General features: G+C 34.9%; 1 protein-coding gene across 1 annotated transcript in view; it reads right to left on the reverse strand.

The window, feature by feature from the left end:
- LOC110100899 (LEAF RUST 10 DISEASE-RESISTANCE LOCUS RECEPTOR-LIKE PROTEIN KINASE-like 1.1) overlaps window positions 1-17,047 on the reverse strand; it is a 23,962-nt gene extending 6,915 nt beyond the window's left edge. The window contains exons 1-2 of the mRNA XM_020828619.2: window positions 17,020-17,047; window positions 1,237-1,269 (exon numbers count right to left, since the gene is read on the reverse strand). The gene's annotated coding sequence lies outside the window, so the exon portion shown is untranslated. The remainder of the gene's footprint in view (window positions 1-1,236; window positions 1,270-17,019) is intronic.
- Window positions 17,048-17,369: the final 322 nt, after the last annotated feature.

Below are 17,369 nucleotides of genomic sequence, written 5' to 3' on the forward strand. Positions count from 1 at the left end.
AGAGAAAGAGCGAGAGAATGAGTCGTTAACACGACGTAGAGGGACATCCGATCGTGCGAGGTCGTGGGCGACGACGTGCTGAATTCGGCGCCGGACAGGTACGTGGATTTTAATATTTTTTTTTTGTTTTATACGGCAGGTTAACATCCACCTAAGCATCCTCATCTCTGCAACACTTAACTTAGTATTATGCTTCTCTTTTAATGAACAACATTCAGTACCATAAAGCATTGCAGGTCTCACCACCATCTTATAGAATTTTTCCTTAAGTTTGAGGGGAGACTTTTCTATCGCGCAACAAGCTCGATGCATTCCTCCACTTCAACCATCCAACTTGAATTCTGCTGATATATTCCCATCTATTTCACCATCACTATGAAAAATATATCCAAGATATCTAAAATGTGTACTCTTATTAATGACTTAATCGCCCAAAGTCACAATCCCCTCACTAGGTCTACTGCTACTAAAATTACACTCCATATATTCAATTTTAGATCTACTCAAACAAAACATTCATAATTCAAGTTTACCGTCAACTCCCTCTCTAGTCTTATCAACAAGAAGAATATCATAAGCAAAAAGCATACACCAAGATACATTCTCTTGCAAAAGTCTAGTGAGAACATCCATGACTAAAGCAAAAAGATATGGGCTTAAAGCTGAAAAATTTTGTACGAGGTTTTCTAGAAATGATTCCTTATAAAAAAAACTGTAGCATAATAAGGACACCAAGTGTATGAATTAATTAGAATCTAATAAGTTTAAAAGCTTTTTATTTGGGGTAAATGTTTAAGAGATGAAAAGCCTAGAGTAGAAAAAAGAGCAGGAAAAAATATATATATTAAGCAATTTTTATGGGTGTGATATTGACAAATATTAATTAATATTATTAAAATATAAAGTGATATCAAATATTATAATTTTAAGTATATTGAATCTATTATACAGAGAAATATAGATATAGATGAGAATATAACCAATAGATTTAAAGCCGCATTCTAAAACATGAAAGCAACTCAGGAATACTATTAGAAAACATCAGTCACATCAATAAAATAAGACATTTTATTTTGAAGTTTAGCATAAATAAGGAATGTTCGGAGAAAGTGATTTTCTAGAAAATCCAACATGAAAACTACCACAATAATAATAGTACACAAATAAATTGAAATAGAACATTTAATTTTTTTTATCATCAAATAAGCATAATTCTGCAAGGAAATAGTTTCTTACCTATTATAAGAACTTTCTTTTGATGATTACTAGCTGCAAAAAAAAAAAAAAAAATTAGCCAACGGATATTGAGGATAAAAATAATACAAAAATAGCAATTATCGTATCAAAATTTAATTCTGGATAAATTCATGCACGATGATGTTAAGTTTAGTAACAGGGTTTTCTAGATCGGCTTCCTTAACAAAAAATCGGTAAATCAGTAAATACCCTCATAAGAACATCAAATATAAAAATCAACTAAAATTTAATGAGTTTAAAAGTACCATGTGGAGCGCAGATAAAAGCTAAAGGAATTAGGAATTAATAGAACAAAATTAAGTATATGATGTATAGTTTCCCTGGGTATGATATTAAAAATTATCAATAAATATTATTAGAAGGAAAAAGTTACTTATGTGAGATAAATATAAGTATATTTGATCAATTATGAAAGAAAACAAAATACAAATGAAAATATAACTTCTAGAGTAAAAGATGTATTGTGAAAATAAAGAAATGTCATAGAAGTAATTATGAGAAAAGAGAATATTTTGGGGGCTAAAATATAATTTTAGGAGATTATAATAAGGTTAATTATATTGTACGGAACCGAATGCTGACAACAACAAAAACAACATTAAGCCTTTATCCCACTACATGAATCCTTTTTCTCATTATATCCTATTAAAAGTAAAATTCTCATTTAAATCTAATAAAAAAAATCATTTCCAATACTTTCTAACCAAGTGTTTTTAGTTCTACCTCTACCTTTTTTAACATAAGTCATATCTAATACATCTACTCTCCTAACCAAAACATCAAAAGATTAATGTTTTATACCCAACCCATCTAAGGCAACTCTCTAATTTTCTCCACCATTGGAGCTACTCCAACCTTTTCACATATATGCACATTTCTTATTTTATCACTAAGAGTAAAGCTAATCATCCACCTAAGCATCATCATCTCTAGAAAACTTTATTTTCTGCTTCTCTTTTAATGACCAACATTTAGTGCAATAAACCATTTCATGTCTCACCAGCATCTTACAAAATTTTTCCTTAAGATTGAGGGGCACTTTTCAATCACACAATAGACCCAATGCATTCCTCCATTTCAACCATCGAACTTGAATTCTACTACTAATATCCCCATCAATTTCACCATCACTTTGAATTATAGACCGAAGATATCTAAAATGTGTAACCTTTTAATGACTTGATCGCCAAAAGTCATAATCCCCCACTAGATCTTTTCTACTAAAATTACACTCCATATACTTTATTTTAAATCGACTCAAACAAAAAACATTAGCTCTAAAGTTGACCTATATAATTCAAGTTTTCCTTCAACTCCCTCTCTAGTCTTATCAACAAGAAAAAAATCATCAACAAAAAACATACACTAGGGCACATCCTCTTTTGGAAATGTCAACAAAGAACATTCATCACTAAAGAAAAGATATGAGCTTAAGGATGATCCTTGATGTAATCCAACTGAAATAGTAAAATACATAGTCAAACCACCTTGTGTTTGAACAGAAGTAACAACTCCTATATACATATCCTTAATAACTTGAATTTAAACATTATTAACTCATTTCTATTATAGAACTCTCCAGAGCACTTCTCTTTGAACTTCATCATATGCTTTCTCTAAATCGATAAATATCATATGAAGATCATCCTTATTCTCTCTATACTTCTCTATCAATCTCTAAATAAATCTATATCTTCCATAATAGAACTATCTGACATGAATCTAAATTGATTTTGAGAAACATTCTTTTCACATCGTAACCCATGCTCAATTACTCTATATCTCCCATAGTTTTAATATATGACACATTGACTAAAGTCCTCTATAATTGGCACACTCTTGCGCATTATCTTTATTCTAAAAAATAGGAACTAACATGCTTTTACACTCATCTAATATCATTTTAGTCTTCAAAATAATATTCAAAAGTTAGTAAGCTAAGAAATCCCTTTATCTACTAAGCATTTCCACACCTCTATTGAAATATCATTATGTACAATAGTTTTTCCACACTTATGGAACCAAATGTTGAGTGGTAAAAAAATTATTAACAGACACACTAAGTATATATGTGTTCATAGAGGACCTGTCATCCTTACAAAACATCTACTGTTGCTGCATGTATTGATTACTGTATTTGTTTGTGTGACTGAAGTGAGCATTACACCTCAACTGTCATCATTTGTATGAAATTATAAAATTACTAAGAGATTTTGTACATCTGTTTGCAAGCAAATTATGCAATCCTCTAAATATCATTTCTCGTGAGCAAGTCATGTTGAAAGCTACAAATTCTTTCTTTGTTTATTCATGCTTGCTTTTTGTTCTTTTGCGAGTTATAATTTTATTTAAGGTGTTCATTCAAGTCCAGTTCCCTGTAGTTCAATTTGAGTTATGTTCCCTGTGTATTTTTCTAATATCAAGTTCCCTGCATTTTGTATAAGTTTTGGTCCCCTATGTTTTGCTTAAGTTCTGTGTGTTTCTAACCTGAATTTTGGCAGCCTCCCAACATCTCCTCTATTTAGGGGAAATTTTGAGAGCAGGGCCTTCCAAGATGCTAGAGAAAAGCATGTATGGTAAGTGTCAGGTAACACTGCGGTCATGATCTTCAATCTCACCACGCAAGAGAGAGGCATGTATGGGTCTTTAGGGGTACCTGTTTGAAATGCACAATTCTTTCCTTGCAGGCATGACGGCATATACACAGGTACTTAGAGTTGCTCCTACCACACTAGAAAAATGCATGTATGGGTGGTCCCCCGGCATGTCGCGAGCGCAGAATACGGGGTTTAGAACTTTTGAGTTTTAGGCAAATTTATAGCTTAGCAAAAAGAGCGTCGACGATGATGTCGTTGAAGTTGAAGAAGACTGAAGGGTTCGGAACCGAGCTGAGGGATTGGAAGTTCGGGAGCTCGAGCATGAGGAAGAAATGTCGAAACAAGAGTTTCTCGTCTTCGTTTTATTAGCATGTGCGAGTAGGCGACAAGTGCAGGAGTCAATCATGTGAAGCGATGGTTCAGCGACGAATTGTAAGGGAAGGGGCACTGTAGACGGCAAGATTTGAGTGGGATTTACGCTAGTGTGTAGGTATGCATATATTTTGATTTGATTTTTTTTTTTTTTTTTTTTTTTTTTTTTTTTTTTTTTTTTTAGTAGAGGTCAACAGTTAAAGTTAAATATAACTTTTTAATATTATATATCATAAACTTTGTATTCTTTTAACATAAAATTATTAATTGCAAACACCAAACCATATATATATTTGAAGAAATGCAAATTGCATTAAAAAAAGAAATAACTAATACAAACAAGAAAGAAAAGACAAGCCTTTTAAAACTATCATAATGGATATGCGATCTACTAAATTCCATTTTAAATCCATTGGGGTGATGGGGACAGCAAATATTAAAACAACTTAAAAGGTTGGTTAATATCCCAGAGTTCCAAAAAGATAAAAATAAAACACAGTAAAAATCCCGCATTTCATTACAATAATTTCAAAAAGGACACAATCCTACAAGAAAACCAAAAAAACAACAAACTACAATAAGGAAAAGAACAACTAAAACAACTACCAAAACATCAAAATGATCGTCTTCAACATCCTTAGAGGCCAACGAGCTTCAATCAAGAGATGAATCCGCTGAAACCTCAATGCATCCAATAACAACCTCCATGGATGAACAAAGCAAAGTCGATGAAGCAATAACACCGACACCCACCTCAAGAGGCCAATAATCGGCCTCATCATTGCCAAAGCCATACGAACTGATAATCATCACCACCCTCATCACACTGGCAAGAGAAAAACCAGTAAAATTCAAACACTTCAAGCCTTTAACCAATAAGACTTGTACTTCAAAGAACAAAGAAGAATTCATCTTAAGCCTTGATAAGATTAGCTCCCACCAAAAGCAAGCTCCAATACTTCTTTGATGATCCAAACAACTTTCCATAAACGAACCAAACCACAATAGGACACTTCAATAATTCTGGCTTCACCATAGCATTTTTCCGAACTATCTCCCTTAGAAGATCCACTCAAAACCATCAAAATAACTGCATGAAGATCAAAACAAACTTCTATATACAAACCAAGATTTAAAACTGCATAATTAAGCCTCGAGGCGGTTTTCGTCCGTGAGGCGAGGCGTAAGCCTCGAGGCGGTCTGACGCGTAAGCCTCACGAACACAGAATTGCGTAAATGAGAAATTAAGGGTTTTAGCAGGTAAATAATAGTAATATTCTATATTACAATAAAAACATCTAAATGATATATGAAATTAGTGGAAAGTAAGATAATATATGCAATAAAATCATGTCCCAATGACTTATTCGCCTTTTCTTTGCCTCTAACCATGTTTCCTAAAGCAAAAATCAAAAAACACACAAAAAAATCAAAAACCCTAGAATTTCTTTCACTTGAAAAATCTAACCCTAAACTACAAAAAAATACCTAAAATCGATTGTGGAGCACTCCTAGAGGGCGGCCAAACCTTCAACTTCGCCGGAGAGGCGGTGCCGGCGGGAGAGGCGGCGGGAAGGGAAGCCGATGGGTGCGGGAAGCTCTCTGTTTCGTGAACACAGCCTGCGGGAAGGAAAGTTTCAGGATAACTGGGAGCCGTGCGGGATTAAGGAAGAAAAAGTCTTCATTTTAAGTGGGTGGGGCCGTTTCTATGAGGCGTACACCTTTGCCAGAATTGTGCAATTGCGCCTCTGAGGCGCGCCTCAGTCCAAGTGAGGTGTACGCCTCAGCCAGGAGAGGAATTGCGTAAGCCTCGAGGCGGTTTTGGGTCAAATTGCGCAAAGGCGCGCCTCAAGGCACGCCTCTTATTGCGCAATTTTAAACAGAGATACAAACCAATCAACATTAGATCAATCAATACAATAATTTCAGCTACCTTAGACCATATTTCCGAAATATATTCCTTGGAAGATCCAAATAAAGCCATCCAAATGGCTGCAAAACCAGTAGTAGCAACATCATCTCCAAGAATCTTTAAGAAACCTGAAACTGGATCTTCATAATAGAGAGATCCAACTCTACAATCCAAACAACCATACACCAACAACTTCTTGAACAACAACAGATCACACACCAAGAACACTATCAAATCAAATCTGGAATCAAGAAAAAATCAGAACAAATCCAGAACGCAAGAATTACTGTAGGCAACATTGAACCAACATGTAAACTTATTCAAAATCACCTTCGGACTTGAATATTCACCAAAATCAATCAAGATAACTCCAATCTTCCACCAGTTGAAACACAACAATCACAATCATTCTGTAAACCAAGCCGACGGAGTTCCATCGGCAAGCAATCCTCCACCAAAAATGAATTCAAAACAGTCGCTACACCAACATCGTCTTCAGACAAAAGTAAATCCGATAAAAAATCAACAAAAAATCCAAAACTAGAGAAATCGTCAGCCACACCAGACCAACTGAGAACCTCTACCAACGAAAGATTCTTCAATATCTCAATGAGATTAGATGTTCCGCCAAAAGCTCCTTTAGCCAATTGAAATCTTGACATAGACGAAGATTCCAACCAAGGAACTCCATCAGCCATACCGGGCCGACGAAGCACCTCCGATCGCTAAAGATCCGCCAAAATTGCCCGCTCTGCTTCTGATCGCAAAAGATCCGCCCTCAGTTCACTTGGTTGTTGAAGAATCCAAGAGACTCCGTCGGCCATACCGAGCCGACGGAGCACCTCTGATCGCCAAAAAATGTCCAAAATCTCGCTCTCCGCTCCGATCGCTCCCACCAAACCATTTATATGCTATGCCAATAATACAAGGACAACATGACCCAAATGCTCCGCATGCCCAACAAAAAAATTCTCAAGCAAAATTGATAAGTAAATTGACCAAAGATCAAATCAAATTAATGAAACAATCATATAATTGTTGATTACTTGAAATTAATACTGATTATATAATATAATTTCTATTGTATAGTACTATTAGTTCAAGACAATAAATTTATAATTTTTTTAACTAATACAAATTGATCTTATCTGATTATATGAATCAAGTGTGCATTATACAATATAATCAAGATCGTACGGCACGATTAATTCATAATCAATATATATATATATATATATATACTATAGTATTATATATATATATATATATATATATTATATATTTGCAGCTAACTCTATTACTAGTTTGCTCCAATGATTTCATTTACCTAAAACATCATTAAATAAATAAATAAATATTAAATTTATGATTCTACTCATACGTCCTTGCAGCTTAAATCACTCTCAATCAGACTAAACATTTGTGGTCTCGACTTCTTTAATCTTATTCCCATAATCTTGATCATATCCTTATTTAAGTCATCTTAGCTCCAGCTTCACATACTATATTTGAATTTAGTGCATGTGTATGCATGTACCTGTTAGTCTCTAATTCTTATAATAATTGTATTAGTCCAAAAGCAATAATATAACCCCTAAAAAATTATATTTATAATCATCAAAAATATATGTTGTATGAGTTAGAGGCTTATTGGGGCCAACAACATATAATATAATTTATACTATATTAGTTTCCATCGCTGCTTTCATTTCTCTTGCTTCCATTGCAAGTCATAGACAACTCTTGCAAGTTATCTTCTAGCAAACATAATGTCTAATAACCAACAAATAGCAATATATATTCACAACTTAAATAGTAATATATCATAACTTTGTATCCTTCTAATGTTAAATTTTTTGTTGAAGATACCACACCTTTTATATGCTAAGCTAACAATACATGGACAAAATGTCCCAAAACCACCTCATGCCCACCAAAATATTTTCTTGAGCACGATAGATAGTAAATTGAGTAATGCTCAAATTTGAGCAAACAAATAACAATATTAAACATAGCTCTATCTTTCTGATGTGAAATTATTACTTGTAGACACCTCATACTTTTGTAGATAAGCTAACAATAAATGGACAACATGTCCCAAACCCACCTCATGCCCCACAAAAATATTTTCTTGAGCATGATTGATAAGTAAATTGACCAAAGCTCAAATTTGAGTGCACCACCCCCGTGCCGCTAAAATACAAAGTCGTATTATTTTATTAAATGTGGGATAAACATCATGTATAGAGACCAAGATTTCTGCTAAGAACACTATTTCATATTTGCAAGCCAAAAAAATAAAGATAATTAGGTTAAGAAAAATAACGAACAGGACTCAAGTCCACTTACTAGTATATAACCATTTGACAAAACATCATTCTCTCCTATGTGACTAAAACACTTCTTTGTTGATGCTGAATTAATCCTCTTCAATGGTTTCCAACCTATAAAATTAGAAGGGGCTTTATTTCCATGTGACCTCTACGTTCTGTCACGCAACAGAAAGCAAAAAAAAAAAAACCGCTCAAAAAAATAACCTGTAATCCATTCGCGCGTCCACGAATTCCTGCAGTTACGCTGAGTACGGCGCCGCTTGCGTGCGCGTCTGCCGCAATTCCTCATGATATCCGCTCTCGATCGTCGCTCTTTCGACGTCTTAAAGCCAACCGATGCGGACATCTCTCGGCTGCTCTCACGCTCGATTCACTCTTCAACGACGAGCTCTCCGTTCCGTTCCCCTGCTCCTCCTCCCTCGCCCCGTGTTTCGCCATCCGTCGGCCCGAGAGAGAGAAGGAGAGGAGAGAGAGAGAGAGAGTAGAGAGAGGAGGACTTACCGAACAGTGACTCCTCATAGCCGAACCCGATTCCTTCTCTTCTTTAGCGCAAACTCCAGCCCCGATCTCTCTGTCCTTTTGCCGCAAGACGATCCTGCCGCGATCTCCTCTACCTCGAGCCCTTCTCCGGCTCCTTCGTTCCCGATGCCCGACTTCGCTTCCATTTGCGATCCCTTTTTTCCTCCCCCCTGTTTTTTTTTTTTTTGGTATCGGAAGTAATAACGGAGCTCGCTGTGTAGTGAAGGTAACGTTCTCCTCCCTTCCGTGCGCTGCTTTCCTCGGCCTTCATCCCGTGAAAAACAGAGAAGAGAGGTGAGGGAGAGATTTTATTTTATTTTATATTATTATATATTTATTATTATTATTATTAGTTATTATAATTAATATAATTATTATATTAATACCTAATTTACTTTAATTATTATTTAATAAATTATTTTAATTTAAAATAAGGTTATAATTAATTTTTGTTAATAATTATAGTTATCTATTTTAATTAATAATTAACTATTAATATGATTAAAATTAATTAAATAATTAATTATTCAATTTAAAATTAATTATTACTAATTATGACTAAATATATTAATTATGTAGATTATAGATTAATTATTTTAACTTGTAATTAATTATGATTAATTTAATTAATTTATCAGTTTAATTAATTAATAGATAGAATCATAATAATTAAAAAAAATTCCCTCACCTCTCACTTCGGGACGTCATGGTCCGCGACCGGCAAGCCACCTAAGCACGACGCCTTTGAGTGGCCGTGGTAGGAGGAACCCGGTGCGACCACCTACGAACGAGGTAAGCTGATGAGCCCGGTCGATCCACGGTTTATACTACGACAACCCCGCGAGGTACGATTCTTCTAAACTTAAAATCCTTGCTTCAATGTCGTGCAACCCTTGAGAACTGTCCTATGAGCACGCCTTTATTGGCCGTGGTAGGCAATGGAATCCCGGTGCGGCAAAGGCACGGCGAAAGCGGTAACTTTATAAGTCCACCCGGCGGGGGGAAAGTCAAATCTTTATCTTTCAAAATGTCTTTTTAAACCCATGCACGCTTTATTGGCCGTGGGTGCGAGAAAACAAAATAACAACTGCAGCGGTGTTCACCAACACCAACCGTGCACGTCTTTATTTGACTGTGGCGGGTAGGCGGCCTCATGTTTTTCCCCTACAACGGGGAGACGCCGGGAGCTGCCATGAATTTTGTCTGAAAAAAGACAAGGACTTGTATAACCTTTTTGGACTTACATTGAACTTGATTTGGACTTGTGGCTTGATTCAATCTAGTTACTTGAAGCTCAAACTAAAGAATCATAACTAAGCATAACTTCAATGAACATAACTCGTGGTTTGAACCAATGAGGACTTGAACTTGCAAGAAGGACTCAGGAACTTGAGACAGACCTGCAAAAACATGGATTGGGTTCATATCAAATGACAAATCACAACTTTGATCACAATTTTTAAATCAACTTGAACTCAATATGACTGACTTTGAACTCAAGATAAAGACTTGGTTGGATTATAGACGGACCATGCACTCCAATATGATCAATAGCAAGAAGGTTCATTTGACTTGGTATTTAAGCTCAAGTCAGAACTCAGACTTTGAATTATTGATCTAAATCTTTAATCCTAAAGTCTAAATGTTTTGGAAGGAAAGTCAAAGTTATAAAAATGATGAAATCAAAGAAAGTGAGTGAATGAAGACCAAGTCTTAAAGAAGATATATAAGCAAGGAATGTGAAGGTGGAATTATCTTGAATTCATTCAATGCAATGATCACATTTTCATTGCAAACAAGAATCAATAAGTCAAAGCGAGTCATCTATCCAAGTATCAGTTCCACAATCATGCTACTTAATTGAAATCGAATAGAAGATGTATGTTCAACGTAAAAATCATCAATCGGGGCAAGGAGTGATCAAACATAAACTGACTCAAGCTCTCTAAATAAGCTGAATATAAATAATCCAATGGCAGTGAGTTGGACAGGATGATAATTTACCAAGTGGATTAATGCATCCTCTATACTATTCGTATGGCGAGCAAGAAGTACAAATCCACATATACTATGAGTACCTACGAGCAAATAACAGAAAGAATGCACAGACGTCATGCAACAGAACACCACGCTCTCTAAAAGCAAATAGCAATAGAGGCCGTCAAGCAAATAATATTCAATTTTCCTACGAACTTTGCTAGGAGGCTCGTCACTTTATAAACAAAGGCGATTTACAGACGGATGTTGAGAGTCATCTTGTCATACAGAAGTCCAACCAAAGGTGATTGAAAATAATATGTGTATAGATGTTGAAAATTTGTTTCATAGTCAACAACCACTCAATGTCATTCAAAAGGCGCTGTTCCTTAAAATCAGAATCTGCAATATATACATTTCTATTTACAATATGGATGTATGTATATCAAAATGCCATTATGGGTAGATGCAGAAGGACTTCAAGCGAAATGCATATCCTGGGAATGTTTAATTTCAGTCGAGAAGAAGAACATCTACCTACCTACCATGCAAACAATTAGTGCCTTGTACGAAAAAGACTCAAAACTCACAACGCAATGAAAAATAAAGACAAGTAAAAAATCTTCAACAAGGCAAGTCCTTACAACCATTGAGGCAGGAGATGAGTTAGGCACTTTTAACGAATCCACCTACAGAAAATCAATAGAGTATGTACACAGTCTAACCTGTTACAAAGCGGCGAACAACGTCCATTTAGAGCTGCTACGGCCAACGCCCCCAGGAATCTGCAATCCGTACTAAGCAGACAGAGAGGCGTTCTATCTCAAAAATACCCCACCGTGCAACTATAAATTTGTATAACACATACGTATCTAATACGGGGGAAAGTACAATCTCACCGGCATGGGCCCGGCGAGGTGTTTTGGTACATCACCCTGACATTCTAGTGGATGCTGCGCGGGTTGACAAGGTGAAGTTACAGTTCGAACCGATCCTCTATAACGGGTAATAGAGAGTGCGACAAGGTTCGAACTCTCAAACAAATATAGTCGATATGCAGTACCGATATAGTTTATCTTAATACATTCAACATTAGGCTTTAAGGACTTATAGCGAATCAAAAGAATTCGCTCTCAAAGGCTCAAAGCCACCGAATACCCGATCCTCTTCGACAGCCTGATAGAGTGGACAAGGTTCAAAGATCAATAAAAGAAATGACCTGAACACCCGGATGATGGCCGTGTTTGAATACAGATTTCAACCGGAGGGCAGTTTCCACAAAATATTTTCAAAATATCCTCCAAAATATCCCAAAGTTCGCATTTCAAAACACGTTTCAAATCCCCATGCATCCAAATGGCCCGGACTCTAAACTCCCACAATAGCCCAAATCCAAAAAAAAACCAAAATCCTAGATAAACCATCCACAAAAATCCAAAATCCCAAAAATATTTAAAAAATGAAACACTACTTCCAACACTTAAAGCAAAGCCCATCCACCCTCCGCAACAGTCTGCCGGTACAAATTTCAAATTATCTAGCTTCACAAGAGCCAAATGCCTAGTCGAAAATATCATTCTGGATCCATCCTCAAACAATCTCTGCCAGTAAGGACGTGGTTACGTTCCTTAAGACCGCCCAGTTTGCCACCAATGGCACTGCAGGTACACGTTAATGGCCAGAAGCCGATCGCTCCTTAATGGCGTTATCTTGAGATATGACGTCAATAGGATATGATCGATACACAAACCCTCATGTAAGCTAAGGTGAATTCAAATTGTCCTTAGACAAACCTTCAACCCCGGCTAACAAGGTTTCCCTTAGGACGAAGCAACCCATGGTTGCCCGACAAGGTGATCCTTCTGTCAGGTTGGGTCCGACTACCTCCTCTGACTATAGACCAGGGACCACGATCGGTCCGGGATGACGATACCATGGGATCTTGGATCGGAGTCCAATACATCCATTCCCCCACCAATTCCGCTTTAAGTCTAGATGGTGCATACTCTCATTTTAAATATCAAAAATCACAAAACCCAATTCTCAATTCCCAAATCCACAAATCTCAATTCCAATCCTAAAACCTATGGCTGCTACTCATATGCCAGATGCACGTATTCTCATATACGATCTGATTGCACGACTACCTTCAATCGAGCAAGTCTCTCTCTGTGAATCGGAAGGGGTAATTAATTATAGGGGCTTGCGCCTATAGGAAACCAGAACTCAGATCATAAAGTCCTCGCAAAATGAGGGCGAAATCTCTGGGTAGTGTCTTATCTACAAACCCATCTGCCTTCCAAAATTTACCTCGGAACTTAGTTCGTTAAAACTCCCTCGCCGAATAAGAAAAGCGAGCGGAGGCCGAGGCCGAATTTTCGGAGCCCACAATTCAATCCTTATGTTGCTTGATTTATCACATGGAAGTTCATAAACCCATCCCTGATATTTGGGATTGTTATGTCATTTATCTATCATTAAAATGGTTACTAAACACTTGGCGCTATATTTTATGAGGCTTTCAATAGGTTTTCATTGAGGATTTTAGAAGTTATATATATATATATAATAATAAACAATCATAACATAATTGTTTGAATAAATGTGTAGTTGTTGTAGATATAGATACCTATGCCAATCTATAATTATGATATTTTAATAGAAATTTTTATAGAAATGTACATGCAAATACTAATTTTGAATTACTCACACCATTATACAAATCTTATATCGAGAAAGACCTTTGTGTAAGACTGCAAATGTATGTTTTTCAAAACTTAATGATTTTTAATGTTGTAAATAAGTGTGAAAGTCTAAAGACTCATTATATGTGATGTATGTGATAGGAAGTACTTGAGTTCGCAAGTAACCCCAAGGGTAATAATTGAGTTCGCAAGCAAACCTAGCAAGATTGGGTGGAAAACAGTGAAGTTAACTGCTGTTTACAGCAGTCAAATAGCAAATTACAACTGATTTTCTTAGGAAAATAGGGAAAACTAAGAAAAACAATGGGGAAATCCACTGATAGATGAAAGAAAACAGTAAACGATACAAGTTTCTTCAATTCGAGAGGAAGAAACAGCTCTCCAAATCTGTAGCCAAGCCTAGAGCCCAAGAACACAAACCCTAGATCTCAAATTGCTTTTCAAATTCATGATCCCCTCACCCTAGCCAAAAGGAGAATACTTAAGGCACAATACAAATATTGAATGTTGAATCCCTAAACAACCCTCCACATTTGAATTCCCCCCCCCCCAAAACCCAAACCCAAGCTCCCATCAATGCATGCATTAATGCTTGGGCCCCACCAATATGCTGCCCTCCCTTCCCATTTCAGCCCCCCTTAGGGCTCGCCTCCTGTAGCAAACCGGTCCAATTAGGACCGGTTCAGGTTGGGTCCTAACAGTATGCTCACATATGTAATTATGTTATTTTGTAAGAATTGAAATTTAAGATGTAAATAGGTTTGTACAAATCTCAGGACTAATTTTGTGTTGTGCACACATGGGTACTAGTGTTATTTTAAAAAATAACAAAAAATTTGTGTTGTCAAAAGTTTAAACAAATATTATGACTCATTTTATGTGGTGTACAAACATGCATAGATGGTTACATGACCAAGTAATTGACTTTCAGTATTACAATGTAAGACTCACTTTTTGGCATAAATAACTTGGATTCTAAAAATTAAAATGTAGTACATGTGTGTGGCAATGCCTTCACAACAGGATCGTTGGAGACATGTAGTACTTGGAGAGTTGCTGCTCAAAAGCATATGAATAACAATAAAACTAAATTTATAAAAATGGAATCCAAGGATGGTGGAAAAATCATTCTTGGCATCAATGCTACAAGAAAATTAATATGTATTGATACTGTTAGTAAAGTAATCATATTATTATTTAAAGAGTCTTTTTGATGGATGGATTAAAATAAGTTGCTTAGAATTAGTCAACTCTATGATGAGGAATTTAATGTTGATGTTTTATTGGTATCTTTTCTAAAAAAATAAATGGAAAAATTTATGTAGAACAATGTATTAACAATGTTTATGTATATGATACTGACAATATTAGTAGAAATATCCAAATTTCTTGCTTGAAAACTCCATTGGATGAGCTATAAATATGACATTGGAGACATTATCATAGTAGCATGCACACAAGTAGAAATAGTACTCATCTAGATTTTGTTAAGAGGGCTAGCAAAACTCAATTATACTAATGACCATTTATGTGATGTATTCTAGCCAGAAATATAAGTTAAGACATTGTTTCATCCCAATAATTCAATTTTCACCTCTAGACCCCTAGAAATATTACACATTGATACATTCGGACCCATTAGTAATATAAGTTTAAGAGGTAATGCATATGGTTCATGGTGGTTGATAGTTACACAAGATTTGCCTAGGTTAAGTTCATGTAACCCAAGAGTGATTCCTTTAATGAGTTTAAAATATTTATAACATGAGAATATAGGCTATCGCATCTCAACCATATTTATAACATCTCAACATGTCACCGAAGAGTGATTCCTTTAATGAGTTTGAAATATTTATAACTGGGTTTAAAAGAATATAGGCTAGCGCATCTCGATCATACATAATGATCATGCTGGAGATTTTAAAAGTGAGAAATTTGAAAGTTTTTTGAAGGGACATAAAAATTGTACATAACATTTCTATACCTAGAAAATCGGAACAAAATGGTTTATTAAAAGAAAGAATAAAACCTTAGTTGAGGCTATCTAAGGTATGCTTAATTAATATAAACTACCAAAATACTTTAAGCAAAACCAGTGAATACCACATGCTATGCATCGAATATACTGAATATCTATTTTAAGGGTAGGATATGAAATCAATCTCAAATATATGTGTTCCATGTTTTATTCTAAATAATGTGAAATCAAATTTAGGCAAGTTTGATGCTAAATCAGATGGTGCTATATTCTTATGATACTTATCCACAAGAAAATCATATGGAGTATTCAATAGTAGTTTTTTGTAATATAAAAATAGAATGCATGTTTTGCATCATAGGAGTAATTAGTCAAAAAAATTGATTTCTCACTTTAAATATGGAAAAATAGTAAGCCACAATAGTTATGAGATCAAGGCTATCATTGTTGCATCTTCAATAAGACCACTTAACTATATATTTGATCAAGAAAACAGCACTTTCACTTGAATAAGATAAGAGATTTTATTTTCATGTTTGGCTTGAAATATTGATTCTGAAGAAAGAATGTTTTTCATAAAACTCTTCATGTCAATTGGCACAACATCAATAAAACAACATAAAATGAATTGAACAAGAACATTTTATTTTTTTGATCATGCGTTAGAAAAGGAAAACATCGCAAGAAATGGAAAATGATGACAAATGTTTGCTTACAGACATAGGCTAAAGACGATTCAGGAAAAAGCGACTGTTGTAATAAAATTTCATTCTAGATAAATTCATATTTGATGACGTTAAATTTAGTACATGGCGGAGTTTTCTGTAAGGGATTCCTTATAAAAATGTGGTTCTCTAATAAGCACACCCGTTGTATGAATCAACCAGAATCTATTAAGTTTAAAAAGCACTATTTGGAGCAAAAGTTTAAATGATAAATAGCTTAGGGTAGAATAACGACTAAGTATATAATCAGTAATTTGCATATGTGCTATTAACAATTATCACTTAACATTATTAGAATGTAAAGTCATAATAAGTATTTTAGATATATTATAAAGAAGAAAGTAGATATATATGCGAATATGATTTTTAGAGTTAAAGCCCCATGACGAAACCAAAAAGCACGTAAGAAATATTATTAGAAAACTTCATTTTCATATGAATAAAACAAGACTATTTGGAAATTTTTCATGAATAGTGAATGTCTAAAGAAAGGAGGATTTAGAAAACTCTTCATGGAAACTACCGCAACATCATCAGTAGAACTTCATAAAATGAATTTAAACAAAACATTTCAATTTTTTAGAATGTATCAGATAAGAATAATGTTGCAAGGAAATATGAATTAACGATAAATGTTTGCATACCTATTATAAGATCTTTCTTTCGATGATTGTTAGCTGCCAAAGAAAAGAAAAATTAGCCAAGGGACATTGAGGATAAAGACGATTCAAGAAAAGGCAAATATTGAAGTAAAATTTCATTCTGGATAAATTCATGCATGATGATGTTGAATTCATTGCAGGGATTTTCTAGAACGGCTTAATAAAAATAATTTGTAATACCCTAATAATGACATCACTTCTAAGAATCAACTAAAATCAAATGGGTTTAAAAGAATGGTGTGGGGCAAATATATTGAAGATAAAGATTTTAGGATTTAATACAATAAAATAAAGTATATGATGTGCAGATTTTATTGGTCTAATATTAATAA

The sequence above is a fragment of the Dendrobium catenatum genome, unplaced genomic scaffold, assembly GCF_001605985.2.
Source record: "Dendrobium catenatum unplaced genomic scaffold, ASM160598v2 fragScaff_scaffold_1038, whole genome shotgun sequence".
NCBI lineage: Eukaryota > Viridiplantae > Streptophyta > Magnoliopsida > Asparagales > Orchidaceae > Dendrobium > Dendrobium catenatum.